This window comes from Alexandromys fortis, unplaced genomic scaffold (assembly GCF_014885135.2).
Source record: "Alexandromys fortis isolate MF-2015 unplaced genomic scaffold, M_Fortis_MF-2015_v1.1 scaffold_116, whole genome shotgun sequence".
NCBI classification, from domain to species: Eukaryota; Metazoa; Chordata; class Mammalia; order Rodentia; family Cricetidae; genus Alexandromys; species Alexandromys fortis.
The window spans coordinates 3975537-3992576 of record NW_026067998.1 but is presented as its reverse complement, the minus strand read 5'-3'; the positions used below and the strand labels follow the sequence as shown (position 1 = coordinate 3992576).

At 43.5% G+C, this 17040-nt stretch overlaps 1 long non-coding RNA gene across 2 annotated transcripts; it reads right to left on the bottom strand.

Annotated features, from left to right (window-relative positions):
- Window positions 1-984: 984 nt before the first annotated feature.
- On the bottom strand, window positions 985-16587 carry LOC126512656 (uncharacterized). 2 transcript variants are annotated; one of them, XR_007595118.1, is made up of 5 exons: window positions 15535-16587; window positions 8887-8974; window positions 6350-6529; window positions 3667-3855; window positions 985-1579 (listed from the first exon to the last, which is right to left on the bottom strand). It is a non-coding gene; the product is annotated as an uncharacterized lncRNA (long non-coding RNA). The 2 variants fall into 2 exon arrangements; XR_007595117.1 differs by lacking the exon at window positions 8887-8974.
- Between the last annotated feature and the right edge of the window lie 453 nt (window positions 16588-17040).

Sequence of the window (17040 nt, the reverse complement as noted above, 5' to 3'; positions counted from 1 at the left end):
GTATTTTAAGTCTAATTTTAAAAAGTCTTGGCCAGGCGGTGGTGGCGCACGCCTTTAATTCCAGCACTCGGGAGGCAGAGGCAGGCAGATCTCTGTGAGTTCGAGACCAGCCTGGTCTACAGAGCTAGTTCCAGGACAGGCTCCAAAGCCACAGAGAAACCCTGTCTCAAAAAAAAAAAAAAATCTTGTCAATCTTTTCAAGTGGATAAAGTCTAACACTAAAAAATTTTCGACTTGAGCAAACTCAAGGCACAGCCCCTTAGAAGAAATCAAAACACTGTGAATGAAGAAAAGAGACACACCTACTTTTTCACAATAGTTTGGAGGGGAGGAACCTCTTAATTCCCCTCTGATTTCTGAAAGGACAGTCCCTTTCCTGTGTGTGACTTCCACCTCTGACCAAAGAAGCTGTGATGGGAGCTGTCAGGCTGTGTGACTAGGCTGTTCAGCAGAAAAAGGCTCATGGTCACCTGTGAAGAACTCCATGTGTTCTTCCATCCCCTTATTGTGTGTTCAGTATAAGGTATTATAGAATGAACACATGCCATCGTTACTGAAAGCAGGTGAAAGTCCTGGTGTCCGGCCTTCCCTGGTTCCACAGCTAAACATTAACACATTCTGCCAGTGTCACGTGGGTATGTTCTTTTTCTTTTTTCATTATTTAAATTTATCATTTCTTGGGGCTGGAGAGATGACTTAGCGGTTAAGAGCACTGACTGTTCTTTCAGAGGTGCCAAGTTCAATTCCCAGCAACCACATGGTGGCTCACAACCATCTGTAATGAGATCCGGTGCCCTCTTCTGGCCTGCAAAGATACATATGGGCAGACCGCTGTATACATAATAAATAAATCTAAGAACAAAATAAAATAACTGTTTCTTTCATTTTATAGGTTATGATATAATTACATCATTTCCTTTCATCCTATTCTTCTCCCCCAACCCTCCCATGTAGCACCTCGTCCTCTCTTTTAAATTTATATTTTATCAATTGTTATTACATGCATATATGTATATACATATATATATATTCCTAAATATAACTTGCTCAGTCTGTATAATGTTCCTTGTATCTGTATTTTCAGAGTTGACCATTTGATACTGGGTAACCAATTTGTATGCTCTCCTTGGGGGAAGCTCCTCCTCCTCCTGTCAGCATCCCTTAGATACCAGCAGTTTTTTGCATAGGGCTGACATCTGATGGTCCATCCCTTTTTCAGTTTAGCATTCTATTGTTCTTGTCCTTGTTGTTCTTGTCCAACTCACGTTCAGGCAGTCATGCTGGCGATACTTCATGGATTTAGCTTCTGAGATTACTAGGAGACATACTCTCAGAACAAAATACCCAATCCCCTGGTTCCGATCATTCTTCCACTCCCTCTTCTACAACATCCCCTAAGGTTTGAGAGTGTTTTCTAGATATATCCGCTGGGACTGGGCTCCACAAAGCTGAAGTATGATTGTTTGTAGGGTTTTTTTTTTTTGTTTGTTTGTTTTTTTTTTTTTTTTTTTTTTTTGGTACTGGTCTCCATCAGTTGCAAAGAGAAGCTTCCTTGTTGAGAAATAAGGACCTCATTTATCTGTGAATACAAGTACCAGGAATATAGTCAGGGATTATGCTGGTTTAGTCAAGTTATGGTTAACTATAGGCTCCCCTCCAACATCCATGACTTAATTGGTCCTGGGTGGTTGGATAGGTTTCTAGGAACAGATATGTTTCCCTCTTGTTGGAGAGGTCTTAGATCTGATTAGAGACCTTTTGGTGACCACCGATGTATATGTGTTACTCTTGTATTCTTAGTTATAATGCCATACTGGTCATTGGTGTGGCTAATAGACATCATAGATAGGTAGGACTGTTGGTTAAGTCCCTCTTTTGGAAGCTTCCATGGTTCCCTCTAGTATTATGAAAGCTAGTTCTCAGGGAGGAAGCATTGGAGCCAGTTGAGGCTGTGCTTCTGAAATGCTTGGTGTCTTTGGCAATAGGGACATAACTCTGTGGGCCAACCAAGGGCAATAATAATAGCCAGCAATTTGTAGGGAATCTCTTGGGTAACTTTAGCCAACAGCTTAAAAAAAAGCATTATCATTCCTTGTATTGAGCCACCTAAGGCCAAGCAAATTGTGTTTATAGAAGCATTGAGAAATGATCTAAGACTCAGACATTTGCTTAACCCATAACTGTCTTACCTCACTTAAATACTAACTGAGAGCAAGAATATCTGAGAGCTTCTGGACCTCAAACCTCTTCCTGGGTTCCTGGGTTTGAAAGTGTTATTTTCCTTGCACTTGAGTTTCCTTTAAAGACTTCTCGGCTGTGCAGAGAACAAAGGGTTCAAAATGCCAACTCTTCCCCAGGTCTGACCTGTATGCCCTGGTGGACTGAACCACCTGGAAGCGGCAGAAAGAGTCTGTCCACTTGGGAGAATGTGACCAGCCAAATCCAGAGATGATACGGCAGGCATCCCTCTGTGAGATTCCTTCTAGACTGTGCCACCACCATCTCAGAGTCTTTGCTCATTCAATTATCAAGCACAAGCCACATTTTCTGAGGAGGCCACCAGGGACTTCTATCCTCCCCATACTAAGCACTTTTCTTCAGTCTGACCTCCATCCTTGTCGCATAAACTACAACCATTTCCTTTCCTCTGATACCTAGAAACCCAGTCAGCTTTCACAAATTCTCATCCATAAAGCAGGCAGAAAGAAGCTCTGAAGGTATAAACTTCCTGAAAGCCCTTCAGAGATTTCCCTTCATCCTAGTGACAGGCAGCTGACAGGGTTCCCTTGTCCACCCAGACAGAAGCCACGAGTATGCAAGGAGAAGCTCTTCAAGCACCTCAACAGCTTCTGCACGCTTTCATGTTTGACGGCAGCTGCAAGTGACCACTGGTAGTACTGTGATCCTCGTGAAGACCACAGATATTGGCATGCTGAGTTCTACAACTCGGCGTTCTTCTAATTCGTATGTAGGTCTATGAATAGACAGTCCCCATCCCTTGCCAGCAGCCAGAGTCACAACTCCTGCCCTGGGTTCTGAGACCCTTTGTTCTTCAGGCTTGATAGTTCTTTGGAGCTTTCTGGCCACTGGGTCCTGCATTTTCTTTCCTCTGGCTCACTACTGCCCTTCAGCCTCCTCTTCCACCCTCTCTTGTTATTCCTCTAATCTGCTGTCATTCTTCCTGCATTGCCAACTGGGAATTCCTTGACTGTTTTTTGTTTTTGTTTTTTTTTTTTTTTCAACTGTTAAGCAGCCAATGGCCATGCTGCTTTCAGTGTGGCCTTTTGACTGCCCAGCTGTATAGCCACCACTGATGCTCCATTCCCATCATTGTGCACTGCTTTTCTGGGATACTTTCTTTGCCTTACCAATTTAGACCACACTACTGAAAACAGTCAAGAAAAGACCATGTCTCCCATAGACCTTTACTGGTCCTAATGTTGTGATACCCAGGGAGGCAGCACAAGAGAATGTCTGCTAGCCCATTCACCAACTAGCTGACTTATACAGACAGACAAAGGAATGTTTTACCTTCTCATGAGTAAAGGTTCATGTTTACCGTCATCTATAGCCTTAACTCCTTAGTACTCTTCACAACAAGCTCTATGCTAAACCACTAGGCACCTTCTCCTCTCTTGCCCCAAATGGAACTGATTGCTGGGTCACCTATTTCATGAAGACTCATGAGAGCAATTTGACCAGGACAAATGAGCTACTCCTGACTGAGCTGCTCTTTCAGGAGCTGGACGTCCTGCAGTCTTCTGCTGTTGTCTCAAGACCTGTGTTCATGGTGGCTGTTGCTGATGCAAGGGTGTTCTCTGGTTGTCTGACAGTCATTTTGCTCACTGCAGCCACCTAGAAAAGTAAGAGAGTTCAATAGTCCAATTGCCCTGTCTCCCAGTGTCTTTGCTTACTTATAGTCAAAGGAATACCAAAGGGAATGTTGCGATAGTGCTTGGGGAACCTCTCCATTAACATTGCATGGTTTTTTAAAAGGCGATTAATACTTGGCAAGTGGCCCAGAGAGAGGTACCTACCCACCTCTCAAATGGTGGTACCCGTGCCACTGGGAACCTCAAAGATGCTTGAGAGGTTCACAATGACTATGTCACTTCCTGTCATGCCCACAGCTGCATGCTTCCAGATCCCTTTCTATTCTTCTAGGTAAGGAGCTACCTGTAGGTGGGCTTTACACCCATCAGACTCCTGAATCCTGCTGATTTCCACCACTAGCTAAAGGCAGTCATCTCAGTTCAGAATGCACAGAAAGCAAAATATCAAGCAAGGCTTGATTAAGATGACATTTTCAACTATTTATCTCATTCTCTTACATTTATGTCAGATAATCAGGGCTATTCTTTAGAATAGTGAGAATTTCCTTGTAAAGGAAATTTATTGAGTAAATCAACGGTGAGTCAGTTCAAAGAAGACATAAGACAGTACAGAGGCCATGGCTGCGCACGCCAGCGGTCTCTGCCACTCGGGACAGTGAAGGGAGAGAGGAGCAAGTTTGAGGTCAACTTTGGTGACTAAGGCATCACCACAAAATCAACTAAGAAGATGTATATCCAAGGTAGAGCAATTGTCAGGTTTGTGAGTGAGATTTGGGCATGCCCCCGTATCGCATTATCGGCTTTGGCAAGAACTGTGACGCTGATCCCTACAGAGTCCTGTTTGGAACCTCTGTCCCGAGACAAAAGGCCACATTATATGACATGGGACTGCAGGCATCATACATGCTACCTGCTCCCTGTCTGGCCACACTGACAAATACTTTGATCTCTGCAGACTGTCTCTTTGCAGATATGTAGGTCCCCGGTCCTCTTTGTCGGGCAACTGATTCAGAATTCTTTATATTTCAGTTCAAATTTCTTCCTCCAGAAAGTTCTGGTCTACCTGCTCCTTACATCTATTTGTTAGGCCAGTGGATGGGTTCTTTGGATTTATTATCTTTAATTTGCTACAGTTGCAGGTATCCTATAAAAGCACAATTTTAATGCATGATGGCCAACCCCAGGGAACTGAGAGACTGAAGAAAGAGGAGCAGATAGACCTGGAATTTCACAGAGATAAAAGAAAGTCCGCGGGGTGGGGTGGGAGGGCACTGAAAAAGGTGCGTGCTTATGGGTTAGAAGAAAAGTTAAGTCATCCTGTCTGGAATGTACCTAGCTCATCTTAAGCTGATATCATCGTCAGATGTGTCCCAGAAGCTGCTACTGTATTGACTTTTGCCTATTTATAGTTTGCTGGGAAACTACATGGTAAAACTGGCAGGAGTTACTTTGGGGCAATCCCCGCGATTATGATTCAAGGCGGTTCTAGTCACATCGAGGTGAACCCACATTTAGGTCGTCTCCTGCTCTATCTCTATAGACCATTCAGTCTAGTGGGGTTGAACCCCATATAAGGAAGTGATTGCAATAAGGTACAGTAACCACCATGCCAGGGGCAGTGAAGTCTACTAAGTGTCTATTTTGCTGTGTATTAGTACAAGGCACACTTAAATAGAAAGGCATCTGATGTCACCATCTTGAATATTCAACAGCACGTTGAGAGCTAGAGCGGTGCCCAGAGACCTTCCATGAAGCAGGACCCACCAGCACTCAAGGGTTATCATTTCCATTGTAAGGCTATGGCTGCCATGTTGGACTCTCTGGTTGCTAGGATTTCCTGTCCTTTGAGGCCACTGTTGTCCTGTTGAGGACTTTACAGCTTAGGGCATGGACTAGTGCCTGGGAGCGCTGTGCTGGTTGCCCTAGGCAGCCTTCTGGTAGAAGCAAATTGCATTCCCCTCCTACTAGAAAATGACTTTCATTATCTCTTCTGCAGCCCAAATGCAATTTGCAGCAATGGAATAGCATTGCGTTTCGTTCCATTATCTCATTTCTGCATATATCCACCCCGGGATGGCTGACCTCTCCTTATAAAGTAAGGTATGCTTTCGTAGCTCTATTTTATAATTGGGGAAACCAGCACTCAGAATATCCAATGTCCCACAGCTGCCTCCTGCTTGGAGTGGGGACTTGAATGTGAACACTTGGACTCTGGAGCCAATGTTTGTTTCCAGAAGGCTGTAGACCTTTAGCACTGCTTGGTATACAGCGGTCTCCATGAGGAAACATCAATGTTAGTCATTTGTGCTCCATACTACCTATGAAAATGATACCAGCTTAGGGAGGCACAGGAAATTGTTAAGATCACTCACAACAAATCCTCAATCAATTGGGGCTTCTTTGTGAACCACCATGCAGCCACACTCTGGTCTTCTGAAAGATCATGTTTGCACCATCTTGTAGGGAGAAATCTTCAGGGTTGCTACAGAAGCCATAACTAATTCCTTTCCCCTCACCAGATGCTCCTTGTGGTCGGTGACCCATCAGGCAGGTGGCTCAGATCGGGCCCTTCCTGGCATCTCCTTGTTTCTTGTTTCCACTTGGTAGATCTAGTCCAAGGAGTTGGGTGCCTGCAATCCCCAGTGTCCCAGAAGCTTGGCTTGTGTTGTTGTCTTTAGACATGGATGTAAAACTGTCTGCCAAAGACACAGCATGGTCAGGACACAAGGTTCTCTTCCTGTGGCGCACTGTGGGACTTGACTTCACTCCCCCAAATACACTTACATTTCTAGGTTTAGAGGGTGCAGGTGAGCTTCCTTGCAGTCCTTGTATTTCTCTCTCACTTTTGACATCTGTATGCTTTTTTTTCCATGTGGCCTCGCACCCTCAGTGCTGCTGAAATGTCCTGGTCCCCAGTGTCCCACTTACCATTAGCCTAAAATCTCATTCTATACTTAACCTCTTGCCGCTCTCAAGAGCTCTCTATCCCCTCAGTACCACAGCTCCCAGGGCAGAAACACCAGACTGAGAAACAGAGCATGTGCCTTAGAGTGGGCCGGTCCAGCTTCAAACTTCTACTCCTCCAGTTTTGAGGATATCCTGAAGAGGTTTTCATTGCTTTGAGCATCTCTGCTCAGGGGGGATCTGAGTGCCGTGGGACAGGGATGTTCCATCAGTGACATGGAAAAGGGATAGACACTCTACATGGTGCCACAACAGACACAGTTGCTTCTGCACAGTTTGCCACAAATAGGATTTACCCCTGTGAACTTCAAGAAGCAGTCCCTTGGGTACCTGCCATGTATTTACCATATTTAGCCTCAGCTTCTCTGGTGGTTTTGTCTTTGGACCAAAGGGAGTGACTGGAGAATGTGAAGAGGGAGGAAAGAGTAAAGATTGAAGCCAGCAAGGCTTCTCCTTGTCATTCCCACCCCTGTTTCTTTCTCCTCATATTTATCTGCATCTACTTCCGACCTGATGCTCACAGACTGTTGGCCCTGGAAGACAGACAGACAGACACCGCTTCTACTAGCAGTTACCACAGCAGCATCTTCCACAGTGCTTGGCACATGAATGAATAAACCTGGAGACCATGATGGTCTACTAAATCTGTGGGAGGCGACAGATACACCATCGCATTTCTGCAGAGCAAGGCCCGCGCTCTGTGCTTTTATAGCTCCTCCAGCATGCTAATAATAAAGGTTCTGTGTGTGCTACTTAGAACAATGAATGAATAAATAACTCTCTTCTGGAACGCCAGGCAAAAGCCCCTGCCCTTTCCCTGCTCTGCATCTCCATGTCTGGTGCTCCAGCCCCCACGGGCTTCCTCTGGGTAGCTTACTCGTGTTTAAAAATGAAGATGACACCCTGCCTTAGAAACAGTCTAGTCTCCCGCTGCTATTTTTAAAAGGGTCAAGTGCAATTGTGGGTACAGATCTTTGTGAGCAACAGCGGGACTTTATTGTTTGTTGTGCTGTGGAATGATTCCAGCATTTATGGTTCATTTCTCCCCTTTCTCTCCTCATTGGGTTTCCTTCTCCCAAGCTAGATAATGTCCTGCCATGATCAGAAGAAAATAGCACTTAAGCTGTAGGCAGGTGTGTGCCTAAGGAGTGTGGCAAGCTCGCTCTCTCTCTCTCTCTAGGCTCATCCATGCAATGAATGTAAAACTAGCCCGTCTGAACAGGGTTGAATAGTTCATTACATGTATGTGTTTATTTTATGCATGTGTGGTATACCCATGTGCTTGTGTACATGTGTGTGCATGTGTCAATAGACATGTAGGCCATTTCCTTGTTTGGATGTTCTACAATGAACATAGCAGGGCAGGTGTCTTCTAGACATACTGATGTCTCCTTTCCTCTGGGTGTATGTTCACCAGTTGGATTACATGGTAGGTCTATTTTTATTTTTCTAGAAGTATTAAAACTGCCATAAGAAAGCAGGTTGAGCAAGCCATGAGGAACAAGCCAGTAGGCAGCACTCCTCCATGGTCTCTGCATAATCTCCTGCCACCAGGTTCCCACCCAGTTAGAGCTCCTGTTTTGACTTCTCGCAGTGGACTGTGACTCACGATGTACGCCAAATAAACCCTTCTCTCTCCAAGTTGCTTTGGTCATGATGTTTCATCACAGCAGCAATAACTCTAACCAAGACAAACCCTACAAAGGGAAACACATCAACTTCTAAAAGATTGGTCATCACGGGCCAAAGCCTGAGTTCATTCTCTTGTTTAGGGTCTTTCCTTTCCAAGTGAGAATAGGTATTGGTAAACAATTGGGTCACCTCCCAAGAGCACATCCCTGGTTCTCAGCATTCCTGGTGGTTTCTATCACGAGTGTTGCAAGAGGGGCCTGCTTGTTCATTTTGGCCACCCAGCTAGCTTAGCCCTGAAATAACCACACAGAAACTGTATTAACTAAATCACTGCTTGGCCCATTAACTCTAGTTTCTTACTGGCTAATTTTTACATCTTAATTTAACCCATTTCTATTAATCTGTGTATTGCCACATGGCAGTGGCTTACCAGCTAAGTTTCGGCAGCATGTCTTACCCTGGCGGCAGATCCATGGTGTCTCTCTCACTCTGCTTTCTTCCTCCCAGAATTCAGTCCCGTCTTCCCCTTCTACCTAAGTTCTGTCCTATCAAATCAAGGCAGTTTCTTTATTCATTAACCATTACAACCAACACATAGAAAGAAGGACATCCTAGGCTTCATCATGTGTGTGTGTGTGTGTGTGTGTGTGTGTGTGTGTGTGTATGTGTTAGATGCAGCAGAGATCCAACTTAAAGAGTCTGTTCCTCCATGACATAGGCAGCTGGCAATGGAATGACCAAACAGTAGACATGAAGGTGCAAAGAGTAACTAGGGTGACCCACTGTGGAGAAAGGACTTCTGGGTTTTCTCTGAGGAAACTTTGTGTTCTGAATTGGTGATGAGAAGGCTTTCATCCCAGGGAAGGGGAGAACCCTGGGAGACAATAAGCAAGGGTGAATGTTGCCCTTATTGAGGAAGCAAGTCAGCCACTGTGGCTGAGGGGAAAAGAACAGTGATTGCATCCTAGGGAATCCAAGATGGCACCACACCCAACATGCCGAGGTGGGAGTTGAGGATCTTGAAGCTCATACCACAACTTGACCTTTATTTCAGTCGATGCTTCAAAAATCTTTGAACTGGGAGTAGAGGCAAAAGTGGGAGCAAAAAGGATCTCTGGGAAGCCCTTGCATCCAGCAGTGGACAGGCCTGGGCCATGTCTTATTAGTGACAATGGGATAATGAGCAAGACATCCTTACCCCAACCTAGACCACTCATAATACATGCTTTACCTCTCTGTTCCTGGGGACCCATCAGATCTAGAGTCCCCAAAGGCCTTTCACAACATCCATACAAATTTCCCCCAGTTCCTCCCATTCCTCTCTGTATTACACTTCAAGCCATTGTGGCAATCGGCATTAAAGTGGAGTTATTAAATCACACTGTCTCTCTGACTGGAGATGGATGCAGCTGAGTGTCTTTTGCTATTATTTTAGATGCAGAAGTCACTGAGTAAGAGTCACTTCCCCTGAATTAAAATAACTGAGATAAAGAGTAGAGTATTCCAGCCATTGAGCTTGGAGAAGCTCTCCTAGCTCTGATGACCACAGCGATATTGATCCAAGCTTCCACTTACTATACATGTAGATTGGATGCTTGCTGGGCACCTTATAAAGTCTAGCCACACAGTACAGTTAGGCAGCAAGCTTGCTGTCTTTCTCATTTAATGATTATTCCCTGACATTTAGAAGCTGGAAATCATGAAGGCTTGAAGTACACTACACAGCTTATGAGCTTAGGGTCCTCCAGAGGGTGGCTACACTTAAGGGGAACTTAAGTGCTAGCCTGTACTCTTGGAAAGATTGCTCCTATGGCAAGGGCATCTTTTCGCTTATGTGTAAGATCAGGAATAAGGAGACATTAGAAAACTAAGTAGAACACTCGGTGAGAACTCATTGACTGGTAGGCGGGAATCTCTGGCTCCTACAGTAGAGGGGAGGGGCTGGATCTAAAACATGATTATCAGGCACCAACTGCAATAACTGGTGACAAACTAGGGGCAGTGAGTTATTGAAATCAGGTGAGTAGATGTTATTCCATTGATCAACTTCATGGAAGAAGTGAAACTTGCAGAAGAAAATATCTGTAGATTATATAGTTTGATACATTGACACCAAGAGTCTGGGAGGCCCATAGTCTGTAAAACCCTGACTTTGTCCCCATGATGTCAACCCATTAAGGAATCATTTGAACCCAGGAATAAGGTTGCACCTGCATGGTAGGAAGTACTAGCATGCAGGAGGCAGTCCTACCTGCACTGGGACACAGGAAAATAAGAGGTCTCGCATACACGCATATTCAAAGAACTGTAAGACTACTTAGATGAGAGCCACACCCACCCACCGCTGATGGTGCAGTTTTCTGACTGACATCACAGTAACTCAGAGCACAGCCGCTCCAAGGCACATGGCTACAAGCATCCATGATTCCTACAAGACAGAGTCCCTTATTGTAGACCTCTGTTAGTTTCTTGGCCATTCAACATGTGTACAATTATGGTACTTCTTTATTGAGTGTCTCCTTTTTCTGTTTGGTGTTGTGTTGTGGAATATTCGTTTAAGATGTGTTATATTTGTTTATGATGTGGAGTATTTGTTTAATGATGCCAAGTTGTATTGTTCTTTTATGATGCATTTGTTTAACTCTGTGTTACTTTGCCTGTCTATAACACCTGATTGGTCTAATAAAGAGCTGAATGGCCAATAGCAAAGCAAGAGAAAGAACAGGTGGGGCTTGCTGGCAGAGAGAATAAATAAGAAAAATTAGGCTGGAAAGAAGAAGGGTAAAAAGCGAGAAAAGGGAAAGAGGAGGATGCCAGGAGCTAGCCACACAGCTAGCCATGAAGTAAGAAGGAGCAAACAATATATACAGTAAAGAAAGGTAAAAAACCCAGAGAGAGAATGTAGTTAAAGAGAAAGAGGATAATTTATGTTAGGAAGTCTGACTAGAAAGAAGCCAACCTAAGGTCAGGCATTCATATGTATGAAAACATCTCCATGTATTTATTTGGGTTCTTGGTGGCGGATGCCCAAATAGAGAGTGAGAGAGAGAGAGGGAGAGAGAGAGAGAGAGAGAGAGAGAGAGAGAGAGAGAGAGAGAGAACTATAGTAAAAAGACTTAGTAATTTGTAAAGAATAATTTATCATACTTCTATAAGACCAAGCCACCTGCAGTGAGGATCTCCTTCCTCATGAACAGCCACAATCTCTTTGCGACCTCACCATGTCCTACCCTTATGATCTAGTTTCCTCTTGATGCCCTCCCCTCCCAGAGCCTCCACCTCAGCGGTTAGGTTTCAGGTCGTGTACATGGAGCAGGCAAATTCAGTCAATGGCAGCTATTGATGGGGCTGGGGATTGACTTCTCTTTTGTGACTTTTTCACACTGTCAGACCGCCTCTGTCTTTTTATAGCAGAATTTACAGTGGTTTATTGGTTGATTGGGGAGTGTGGTTCATAGACTTTTGAAAGATGAGCAAGTTGGTGGTATCAAGGTCATGAAAATAGTTGAGAGTTGTTAGAATGAACTTGTGCAGAAAGGAGAGCACTGAGGGCAGGCCCTGACACACAGCGCCTGCATAGATAAAGAGCCACAGAGATGAGCCAGAGAGCCAAGTGACAGGAAGAATTTAGAAACCATAGAGGAAGGACATTTCTAGAAAGGAAGTGTGGTTATAAATTGTAAAGATCAGTATGGCAACCTTTCTAGTTGGGCTTTCTTGGACGCAACAGCCCACAAATAATGACAGAAAGACTTATTCATTATGGAAGTTTGGCCTTAATTTAGGCTTTTTCCCCAAGTAGCTCATAATTCAAATTAAACTGCTTCTAATAATTCATATTCTGCCACCTGGCTTGGTTACTTCTTCTTAGTATGGCATATCTAACTTTCTCCAAGTCTGCTGGTAAAATTGCAAGTCAAGATTGCTCATCCCAGTTTCTCTCTATTGTTCTCTTTTTCTCTCTCCCCGGAAATCTCACCTATTCTCTCCTGCCTAGCTATTGGACAGTTAGCTCTTTATTAAAGCAATCAGAACATATTTTAAGCAGAGTCATAACTTTACCGTGTAAACAAATTTCTCCTCAACAGGTTATATGTAATCTGTTGGTCAAAAAGAATGACGTTAAGAAATAGGCATGAAAGTCTGTTATTTGATGATTGCTCTTTCTGTTGAAAGTACAACTAGGTGAGAAGACCCTTTAAATCGCCTAAAAAGCGAATATCAGTGCCATCTCATGCTAAATTCAGTGATACAGAACTATGAAAGGATCTTATTTAAACCCCAGGAAAATTGTAATTGGAGAGAAGGTGATAGGAGAGAACTCCATTGTATTGGGACTGCGAAGATGCCACTCTCAATTTCCACAGTAAGACGTTTCATGTTCTTAAACAAGTCTAGATACTGATCTCTAAAACAGTGTTTGTTATATAGCACATCTGTTATATAGATTGTATATAATCTTTCAACTGTATAATTTCTCCATCTCGCCAGAGAATTTATTGCTTTGCCATTTTTACAAGGGATTACTTGGCATACTTAGCGGGATACCCATTTCTGTATAAGCCAAGCAATTTGGATCACAGTGCCAAAATAAAACTTCACCTACTTGGCAATAATATCATCTAATTTCTGGCAAAGTACTGGGTTAAAAGCATAAAGAACTGTTAGTAATGTAGGTAGACACAGAAAATAAGACCCTAAATCTTATTGTTTATAAACTATTGACTGAAAACCTAATCTTTTATGAATGAACTGTTATTGTAATATAGCCTTGTCAGTGTCTATGGTGACTCTTGAAATATAATGGTATATTTGTGACAGAGACCCCACTGTGCAAAATTCTTAATATATTTCTCATCTGTGTGGGCCTGTAGAGAAACAAGTCTTCCAATGCCTCTTGTAGAGAAAAGAGAATGCAGAAGATGGCTGTAAAGATGCCCACACAGGTCCCAAGAGAGGACATGTTTACCACTCCTGGTCATAAGATCCTCATTTAGATTCAAGGTCAAGATCACTTATTCAGAAACTTTCAGGAAGACGAGAGAATCCAGAATGGCCAGCACCCATATACAAGAGACAGTAAGAGAGTTATTTTTGAACAAATACGGTATTTGCTATTTCAGAAAAATCTTCAAGATATTAATAAATACTGAACTTTCCTGTGGTTTTGTAAATTTGCCCCATGTTTTTTTGATGTCCTCATTTGAACTGCACATGGTATGTGTGGGAAGACAGAGGCAACTTCTTCCCCTTGGTGAGCAGGGGTCTCTGAGGTCCCAGATCAGTGTAGGAAGAATGAGTGTGGAAGTGGACGGTAGACAGCAGCCAGGAGCTAATGGCACAGCCTGTGCCTGTGATGCTTTTCTGCTTCTCTTTCTCTTTCCGAGCTAGAGTTGTCTATGTCACACCTCACAAACCCATTCTTGTTTCCTTGATGCCATTTTTGGTGTTGATTTCAAACCCACTGTCTCAACAGGGCTTCTCAACTGTAAGTTGGACACTTACTCAACTGTCCAGTTGGGAATTCATAGAGCGGTCTTAGAACAGTGGCACATATTTAAGCATTCTGGGAGTCCTAGCTGACATCTGCAGTCCCCTCAGAATCTAAGCCGAGGCAGGAAACCAGGAATGGCATGTTTTCCACTGAGCATGAATTGGGATTCTCTCTCTCTCAATAGCAGGAACTTGAGGTTAGACTGTACACCATTGTCTTATATACCCAAAATGTCCTTTCTAAGGAACAGCAACAAAGACAAGAAGTAAAATAACCACTGTCCAGTCCTGGGCAGTGCCAGCATCATCTTGAGGTGGGAGGTCCTTCTGTCTACATGTTGCTTTATTGGTTAATGAATAAAGAACTGCTTTGAGGCCATGGCTCAAAGCATTAGTGCAACTGTGTTCAAGTGTCTTGACATTCTACAGAACCCCAAAATCGAGGCTTAGAATAACCAGACTTACTTAGTCAAGGTATAACTAGTGAAGGCCTCTAGCATCACTGAGAGACTATATTTGATTTCTTTAGCTTCAATATTAAGGCCAACTTAACTTCCAGTAGGTAGCTGACAAGGTAAGAACAGAGTAGAGGTGGGGACAGACCACTGATATCCGCTAGGTAGAGGCGGGGGGATCCTGTTAAATACGCTACAAGTCAGAACACTGCTAAAAAATTTTGACCTCAATGGTAGATATGCTGAGTTTGGGAAGCTCTGTGTAAGATCGTGTTTCTTCAGAGACATAAATAAAAAAAAAATAAATGAAAAATATGAAAATGCAAATAGGATTTCTGAGGGACCTGCTGGAATGGCTTCATTTAATTATTATCCCAAGTTTGTAATAAAACAAACTCTTCTCATCTTTAGATCAGGTGTTTTATCCTCTTGCTCGAGCCCCTCCATAGCTCCCTGAGACTTGTTAAAATGGCTCTTTGCAAGGGTTTTGGAGCATCTCAAGGGGAAGGTGCTAATTGGGATTACAAATGCTGTATACGTGTTGCCTTGCGTTAGACGAATTTCCTTAGAACAAATCCAGCACGCCTGCCATATGATGTTCAAGGCCACCATGAATAACCTTGGGCCAAGTAGCAGCACTTTGAGAGAGTGCTTGGAGGATTAAAAATGGCTATAATGTTGACCCATGAGTCTTTGAGATTGGTAAACATGAGAAAAGACCCCAAGTCCCCTCACAGGACGAAGGCACATCCTCACTCCTCTTCTTGTGAACATGGTTACTGCAGTCTCTGGTTGGTGGCAAACAGTGTATGGGGTAAGAGCTACTCACTGGTGTGATCATGATGTATGCACGTCCTACTCTATGGAGCAGGCAAAGGCCAAGGCTGCCTACTTTCCCTTGGTATGAACCAATTCTGTGCCACACCTAATATTCCGGGATGGAGGGCACCACTTAAGATTGCATCTTTACTTAGATTCCTTCCTTGTCCTGATTCTGCTTCCAGGGTTTCCCTTCTGAAAGCAACCCCTAACCACCTACTCCCAGGGTGTCTGCTGTGGACTCTGAGTCTATGAAAACTGACTCAGACATGCTCAGAGTCCAGATACCATGGCTACACATATACTTGTGTGCCCATACAAAGGTCCTCGTATCTCACCTCCATCTCTATGGTAGATCCAGTGAGCAAGAGGAGGAACAGGAACAATTGGAGCTCAGGGAACTGCAGAAAGAGGTGACATCATGTTCTTGATGAGCCAACGGAGTGTGATGAACCCTGATCTGCACAAACTTCTCCCAGGAAAGTGAAATTTGTCTCATTGGCCTGAAGCCAGAGCTCCAGGCAAGTACACTGCTGTCAGACTCCAAGCTTGTATTACAGTTAATGCAAAGGAATTTTCCCTACTTCACCTTTCCCACTTAGTTTACACATTTAATATCACCAGTACAAAATAGTCGGTGAATTTTGTCTTATTAATTTTATCTTATTAAAAGTTTGCATTATTAAAAGATCATTCATTGTATCTTACATGAATAAAAATAGTTGGAGATGCTTCATTGTGTCCATGACTCATCAAGTACCTGAGAAATACCTTGATTTATCAGTCATGCTCAATCCACAAAGATAGATGTGAGTCCCTTTTAAGCATCGTCTTGCAGTCTTTAGTGAATTTAGCATGGTTTTGGAAGACTAGGATTTTTAAGTGCATAGGCTTCAAGTTCAAGGGTTATTTGGGTTTTCTCTGGGCCCTGAACACATTCCAGACTTACACATTGTAGACATAATTGCTTCGAAAGTGAAGATAGACCATCTCGTCTCCATCCTGGGAGTTCTTCTTAGAACTAAACATAAAGGAGCAACCAATGTCCCTGTCCCTTCAACACTTCCTTTCCAATGAATATATTAGACTTACATACTGACAGCAAGTATTCATACATTTAATTCCCTGACAGCAAGTATTCATACATGAGAGGAGTTGAGAATTGGAATATTCCTCCCCCTCAAAGAGGAGGACACATTTTAGTTAAGATATGAGCTGATGATGTTTCTTGGATGCTGTCAGATTGAAATGAGTGAAGGTACAAGACTCAGGTGTTCAAAAGAGCTTTCAAGTTGGAATCGACTAGCTCTGTGTCCTAGAGTTTGAAACAGGATTGATTGGCAGGTCTTGGACACTCTGGTCAGTCAATGGAACGTGGAGAGCAATCAGGGTAGAAAGTATTTTCTTACACCCTGACTCGGGGTTCAGAAATGTCTTAGGCTAATCACCTTGACAACTTCTCAGAGTAGGGAAAAGTTTCCTTTATCTCCAGATATCCAGTGCCTGCAGCATCCCACTCCAAATCCATCCCACACTTGATCTTGGTGCGTTGGGAGATGACGATGGTCCCACTGGATAACTAAGAAAGGAAGTACAGCAATCATAGCTGCTGAGTAGAAAGGAGACAGGATAGGTCTGTGAGATTAAATAGAGAAGCCCAGAACGTAGCTTAGTTGGTGGTGTGTCCTCCTGCTGTGCATAAAGCCCTGAGTTTGATCACAAGCATCCCTCAAACTAGAGATGGTAGCACAAGATACACAGTCCCAAAGCTCAGGCTCAGAAGCAGGAGGATCAGAAGCCCTGGGTCATCCTTTGCTGGAGAGGGAGTCTTGAACAAGCCTAAA